Raw genomic sequence first — 7,983 nt, 5'->3', positions numbered from 1 at the left:
TAAACAAACGTAATAAAGAAAATGCCTTTTATTATTAATAAATAATTCGATACAAGTACCAAAAGTATTGGCCTCTAGGGCTTACACCAACACATATATGTAACTAGTGTGTTAAATATATATATATATATTTCTATTTTATGTTATAATTTGATTATGTTTTCGGATCGGATCGTGTCAATACGCCGTTTTCACATATACGTGTATGAGGTGTGACATTTGTGTTATCCGATCCAGTTGCGATGATCGCAATTTTGCGCTAGCAACGCCGTTGTTTTTTTTAATTCATATTTTTTTTATATACATATATTTAGATCTGCACATTTTTTTTCATAACTAACTATCCTGATTTTTCCTAAACCCTGACAATTTCGCCACAAACTCTAAATTTCAAACCTAAAACTTTAACCGTGTTATTTCCTTTAAACCATAAACCTTTTCTTAAACCTTAACAAACCTTATTATTATTTCCTATTTTCGCTCATATTTATGTTATTCATACACTGTAACTGCTTCGCCCTTGTAATATTTTAAGTTTTAACTTGTAATATTTTCATTTTTACTTTTCGCCATCTTTATTATGTAACTGCACCAAAGCGTTGTAATAATTAGGGTTTTATTTTCTGCCATTGATTTTTCTGCCATTTATTTTTCTGCCATTTAAATTCCTGCCATTGATCCTATATTAACTGCGTGGTTTAGTAATGTAGGGCGTGAAAACCTACTAAATTAATTATTTAATATTTTTCTATAACCTTTATATTTTTTGTAAATAAATAATAAATACTAACTATTTTAATAACTTTTTTTTTATTACTTACTTATAATAATAAATCCTTATATATTTTGTAAATAAAATCTAATTGACCATTTTTCTAATTGAATAATAATAATAAACCTATTAATCTAATAATTTGATATTTTCTATAACCTTTATTTATTTTGTAAATAACAAACTTAATATTTTTCATATAACTCTTTTATTTTATAATTTGTACATTAATATATTTTAAATTCTTTTATTATTACTATTTTATTTTAAAACTCATATTTTTCTAATAACTTCTAAAAAAATCTAACTTGTTTAACCTAAAATAATTTCTTTTAAAATTCTAACCTTTTTATTGTCACTTTATTATTATTGTTATTTTATTATTGCTTTATTACCATTGTTTATTTATTATTTTATTATTATTTGCTTTTATCTATTCTATTTTTGCTTCATTATTTTCCTTATTTTAATTTTGTTTTATTTATAATATTAGGAACAAATGTATAGGTTGTAAATTTATTCTTTCTCGCCTGATTATTATGTATCTGTCCCATAGCCATGTAATAGTTTAGGAATTTATTTTTCTTGCTTTTGTTTTTGTAAATATTTATTGTGTGGTTAGTAATTTAGGGAGTGCAAAAAAACTAAGTGTAAATAATTGAACTTAGAAAATTAAATTCAAGACAAATATCTGAAAAATAATATTCACACACGTAAGTCGATCTTTGATCGCCATCTGTACTTCCTAGGGTATTCCTCTTGGTTGTCTTCTTTAAATGGTCAAGTCCCTCGAAAATAGGGGTGTCTTAAGCAAAGTCCCTTCAAACAGAAAATCATCAAGTCCCTATAAACTTAAAAGATCAAGTCCCTACGAGGTTGCCTACGATATAATGATCTTGTCCCTTCGGTAAATATGATGATAGTCCCTACGAGTTGCTAAAGACACCCCTTTTGTTGCCTTCATTGACCATACGATGACCCTACGCCCGTCCCTTAAACACATCCAAGGTAATGACTACCTATTCCTTAATAATAGGGACAGTCTTACCATTGAAAGAATATACGAGAACACGAAAGACTTAATCTAGGGTAGGTATCTCATAGTTACTTGCTCACACTTTTCAAAATTACTTTTACACCTCACAATTTCTAAAACTAGGCTTTGTATACACCCATACGAGGGTCATTACAAAGTACTTAAAGAAATTTTTTCTAATCACACACTACACTCTTGCAAACAAACAAAGTGAGCTAAGTAACTAAGAGCCCATGGATAACCATGGATATAAAGGATGCTAATACCTTCCCTTTGTATAACCTACCCCTCGAACTCAAAATCTTTTTAAGGTCTTTCCTGTTCTTTTATGTCCTTTCCTTTTGGATAAAATAAAAGTCGGTGGCGACTCTTGCTATCCGCAACATTTAACTAAAGTCAGTTCTCCCACCGTGTTACAAAACTGGCGACTCTGCTGGGGACTTAATAAAAGAGGGCTACCCTTAGGAATTAGATCACTTTAAAATTGTTTGCCTTGTTTGCTTTATACTTATCTGTTGGGTGCTCTTATGTGTGAAAGACCCTAACCCGGATCTAGTGTACCTTAGGTAAATGGCAATAGACCAAGGAAACTGTATGGCGTATATCGATATGGTTGATCTGGTGGCCATAGTTAGTGTGACTTCTTGGTTGGTGCTTATGTTCCTTAAGCAAGTTGAGGATAATATGAGGCTGCCATATGTTGTCAATACACTAACTGACTTTTAGAACCCTAGTCATCCCATCTTGGCCTTAAGAAAGTAGTGAGATAACCGGCTTTGGTGAAGACTGAAGTTGGTTGATACTCGATACTACACTCATTGAGATCCTAAACTTGGAGGGTTTTGGTTGGCAAGTAAGTTGCCTACTGAACAACCACCCTTGTGAAGGATCAATGATTTTGAGATCCCTTAGAACCTGGTTACTTTTGTAGGATAGGATGAATCAACTAAACTTCAGGGGAGGGTACTTACCTTTAAACCTCATGCAAGCCTTCAAACCTAGGGCTATTGTGTGACTTGTTTGTGTGTGCCACATGTTTGTGATTGAGCATAACATCATAGCATCATCATGCATCATAAGCATAGCATTTTCACTAACCATTTCAAGGACCAAAGGATTTATCTTTGTTCTTTGTTGCAGGTCATGGCTTTTGCTCGTAGGTATACTATCCAGATCAACTTTGTAGGAATACCTCCTAAGCTTAAGGAATTGGTCTCTCAAGTTTCTGAAAACTCCCAGTTCATCAAGAGGCATGGTCACCTACTGGATCTAGTCACTTCAGGGTTCAATGGAGACATGATGAGTGTCCTGTTTCAGTTCTTTGACCCTAAACATCATTGCTTCACATTTCCCGACTATCAGCTGGTTCCTACAATGGAAGAGTTCTCCAAGCTTCTGGGTATACCTATTCTTGATCAGAAACCCTTCACAGGCTTGGAAAAAGAGCCTAAACCTGAAGTCATTGTTGCAGCCTTACATTTAAAGAAATCAGACATTGTCCTAGAAACAAGGAGTGGAGTTAAGGGTATTCTTGCTAAGGTATTGATGGAGAAAGCTCAAGTATTCCTGAAGGCTATGAGTTATGATGCTTTTGAGGAGATCTTAGCCCTATTGATTTATGGCTTAGTACTGTTCCCCAATCCAGACCAGTTCATAGACGTACACGCCATCAACATATTTCTGACTCGCAATCCAGTGCCTACATTACTTGGAGACATCTTACACTCTCTTCATACCCGTACTACGAAGGCACGAGGAACTCTGATGTGTTGCATACCTCTATTATCTAGGTGGTTTATTTCTCACCTTCCTCGATCAGTGATGAAGAATGAACAAGGGTTCAGGTGGTCCAAGAGGATTATGTCACTTTCTCATTCAGATATTCATTGGTGCTCTAGATCTATGGAGAATGTTACCATCATTGACCGTTGTGGGGAGTTCCCTAATGTGCCACTCCTTGGCATAAGAGGGGCATTACCTACAACCCTTCTTTAGCTCTACATCAGTCTGGTTACGCTCGGACTGATGGTCCTCATGACATGCTTATTCAGGGTATTGTGTTCGACTACGACAACGATCTTCAAGGTTACCGTCAAAGGTTCATACGAGCATGGGGTAAAGTGAACAAGGTTGACAGCAAGACTCTGGAACCCAAGTACACTATTCCTATGGAACCATATCTCAGATGGGTACGATCTTGTGCTCAGACTCTTATGATGCCATATCCTGCTATCCTGCCAGTTACCATGGAGCCTGTTGCTGAAGGAGATACTTCTTACATCATTCTTCATCCAGACATGCCCACTGACATGGAAGAGTTACAGAGGTCCTGGATCCAGTTGAAGGAGCAAAGAGATACTTTTGAGACTCATTACAAGGCAAGTCAGGAAAGAATCCTGGAGCTAACAAAACAACTTCACGAGGAGCGGAATCTCAACTCAGACCTCAACACAAAGAGGAAACGTCCATGGGAGACTTAAAACCCCATTTTTTGTATTCATTTCATTTTTATTGTAAGCCCAAGGGGCAAACGAGTTTATTACTAATAAAAGTTTACTTTTTGGTGGTTTAAACAAATTTAAATCCTACGGTCCTTGAAAACATTGCATAAGCATCTACATACCATATTATTGCATCACAGGTTTCTTATAAACAAGTATCTTATCTTCTCGCTGTTTATTTCAGCAGAAATGGCTCTTGAACAGACTGTCAAAGATCTCCAGGCTCAGAATGCACAATTCCAAGAGTTGATTCTAAACTTGTCCAAGGGGCAAGATGAGTTGAAGACATTGTTGGCTAAGAAGAAGAAGAAGACTAGAAGATCAGGAGGCCTTATCAATCTGGGAAGAAGATCCAGAGGCCCTATCAAGACAAAGGAACAGGTTGATGATTATGAGTCTGAAAATGCTGAGAAAGAGGGAGGTAGTCCCCATGATACTATGGGAGATTCTGATTCTGAAGGAAATTATTATCATGATCCTAATGAAGATAAGTACAAGATGCTGGTGGATAGAATGAATGCTATGGAGTTACAAAAATCTTCTGGGCTGGATTTTGAAGATCTGAGTTTAATATCTGGAGTGGTTATACCTATTGGTTTCAAGGTTCCTGCTTTTGTGGTGTATGATGGTGTCTCATGTCCCAAGCTGCATTTAAGATCCTATGTCCGGAGGATTCAGCCACATACTGCTGATAAGAAGTTATGGATTCATTTCTTCCAAGAGAGCTTGTCTGGAGCTCAATTGGAATGGTACTATCAATTGGAGAGTGTCAATATCCGTGATTGGAATGATCTTGCTGAGGCCTTCTATAGGCAATACCAATACAATGCTGATTTAGCACCTACTCGCATGCAGCTACAAAGCATGTCAATGGATGCTAAGGAGAATTTCAAGGAGTATGCCCAGAAATGGAGAGACCTGGCTGGCAAAGTTCAACCTCCTCTGACTGACAGGGAGCTAGTGGATATGTTTATGAGTACGCTGAATAGTCCTTTCTATAGTCACCTCGTTGGAAGCTCATCATCTGGTTTCACTGAGCTGATAATGACTAGAGAGCGTGTGGAAAATGGTATAAGAAGTGGTAAGATACAGGTGGGTGCCTCTTCATCAAGCACTGCAAAGAAGCCCCCTAGTGGAAAGAAGGAGTCTAATGTCGTGTATGGTCAACCTGGCCGTAACAGAAGTCACCAATCCGTAGGAGCAGTTCACATTTCTAATCCTACTCCTGCAACACCAGAGCTACCACAGAGTAATCAACAGAAGCCTAGAAGATAATTCACCAAGATCAACATGTCACTGGCCCAAGCCTTGCAACACATGTTGAAAGGGGAACTCATTACTTTGAAGGACCCTCCTCAGAATCCTAATACTTCCTCTCCTCGGTACAATCCTAATGCACGATGTGCCTATCATTCTAATTGTCCGGGACATGACACCAACAATTGCTGGGTGCTGAAAAATAAGATTCAAGATATGATTGAAGCTGGGGAGATTGAATTTGACCCTCCTGGGACTCCAAATGTGATTACTGCTCCCATGCCCAATCATGAGAAGACTGTTAATGCTGTTGATGAAGTTTCATATGTTTCCTCAGTAGTAGATGTGACTACTCCCTTATCTATTATCAAGAAGAAGCTGGTGCAGGCTGGATTCTTTCCAGGTTGCAACGAAGACTGTTTTTATTGTGCCTACAAACCTGATAGCTGCTGGAAGTTGAAAGATGGTATTCAACGCCTCATGGACAATTACACTATATTGTTTGAGAGAACTCCTTCTGTGGAAAGTATGTGTGAACACCTAACTCGAGGTAAGAAGTTTGAAGATGTGGATATGGTTGATAAAGTTCCAGTGAAGATTACCTCCAAAGGCCCTGTCAAGATCACTTCCAAGGGTCCTATCAAAATTACTGCTGAAGGCCTGGTGAAGACTGTTGCTGAAGTTAGAGTGCCTCCCATGATTATTACCACTCCTGGCCCTATTCCTTATACTTCTGATAAAGCTATACCCTGGAATTACGGTTCTGATGTTTATATCCATGGTGTTAAGCAGGAACCTTTGACTGATACACCTGTTACTGATGATAACCTTGATGTTGATAATATTGCTGGATCTAGTAAGATCACCAGAAGTGGAAGAATTTTCTCTCCTCCAGCTACCTCAAAAAATACAGTTCTTCCAACTACTACCTCCACTTCCGAGCCAAGTACTGATGCTCGAGGCAAAGGTCCTGTGGTTGAACCTGTGCGAGCTGAAGCACCGACTGCTGAAAATCTCTCTAAACAGATGGAAGAAGTGTTGAAGATCATTCGTAAGAGTAATTATGATATTGTTGACCAGTTGGGGCATACTCCCTCCAAAATTTCCATGTTGTCTTTGTTGCTGTGTTCTGAGGCTCATGCTAAAGCCTTGATCAAATTCTTAAGGACTGCTCATGTACCAAATGAAATTTCTGCGGATCAATTTGAAAATTGTGTTGCACATCTGACTTATGATAATGGGTTAGGTTTTTCTGATGCTGACTTGACTCCTGCCAAAAGAAACCATAACAGAGCTTTACATATCTCCATTGAATGTAGGGGCACTACCTTGTCTCATGTGTTGATAGACAATGGCTCTTCATTGAATGTACTCCCCAAAGAGGTTCTGAACAAGCTCAGTCCTGAAGATGCTGTGTTAAGATCAAGTAATATAGTGGTGAGAGCCTTTGATGGTTCAAGAAGAGTGGTGCATGGAGAAATAGATCTCCCGATCAAAGTAGGCTCTCAAGTCTTCGATTCTACCTTCTATGTAATGGACATTCGTCTTGCGTACTCTTGTTTGCTTGGGCGCCCCTGGATCCACGGGGCAGGTGCTGCGACCTCCACTCTACATCAGAAGTTGAGATATCCAATGAAGGGAAAGATCGTAACTGTTTATGGAGAGGAAGAATATATGGTCAGTCATGTGAATACATTTAAGTATGTTGAAGTGGAAGGTGAATATGTTGAGACTCCTTGCCAGACATTTGAAGTAGTTCCTTGGGTCGTTCCCGCTACTGAAGCTCCTCCTGTGGTTAAAAGAGTTCCTGTGGTTACCAGAGTACCTCCTACAATGGCTTCCCTCAAAGATGCTAGAGTTGTGGTTGAAGAAGGTGGTTGCATTATTTGGGGTCAGCTTCCCGACATTCCTTACAAGTCTGACAAGTTTGGTTTGGGTTTCACTGCAAAGTCCCAGAAGGCTGTTCGTCGTGCTCGTGCTGTTCGTATCACCAATCCAGGGAACATGAAAGATCAAATCAATGTTGTGGGTGACTATAATGAAGACTACAATCTGGATAACTGGATTTTTCCTACTGTGGGTGATGGGCTCAACAATTGGAAGACTGAAGACGTTATTCCTATCTCCTTTAGTCAGGAGTAAATACTATTACTGCATTGTTATTTTTAAGCCTTGTGCCTTACCCGGGGCACAATGGTATGCTTGTTTCGGGATGTCATTTCATTTGCATACTTCATTCAATAAAAATCAATGGACATTTCGTTTTCGTAAATATTAGGCTCTTTGTTTTTCTTTTATTTTATTTTCATCAGCTATGTGTTCTTAAACACACCCACATCACTAAAATGCAGATCCTCATCCACCCTGGATCCTGTTGATAACAGTTCTACTATTGCCAATTATAATTTCGAGAATCC

This window comes from Lathyrus oleraceus, chromosome 2 (assembly GCF_024323335.1).
Source record: "Lathyrus oleraceus cultivar Zhongwan6 chromosome 2, CAAS_Psat_ZW6_1.0, whole genome shotgun sequence".
NCBI classification, from domain to species: domain Eukaryota; kingdom Viridiplantae; phylum Streptophyta; class Magnoliopsida; order Fabales; family Fabaceae; genus Lathyrus; species Lathyrus oleraceus.
The sequence above is the reverse complement of the archived record's forward strand: the minus strand, read 5'-3'. Positions refer to the sequence as shown.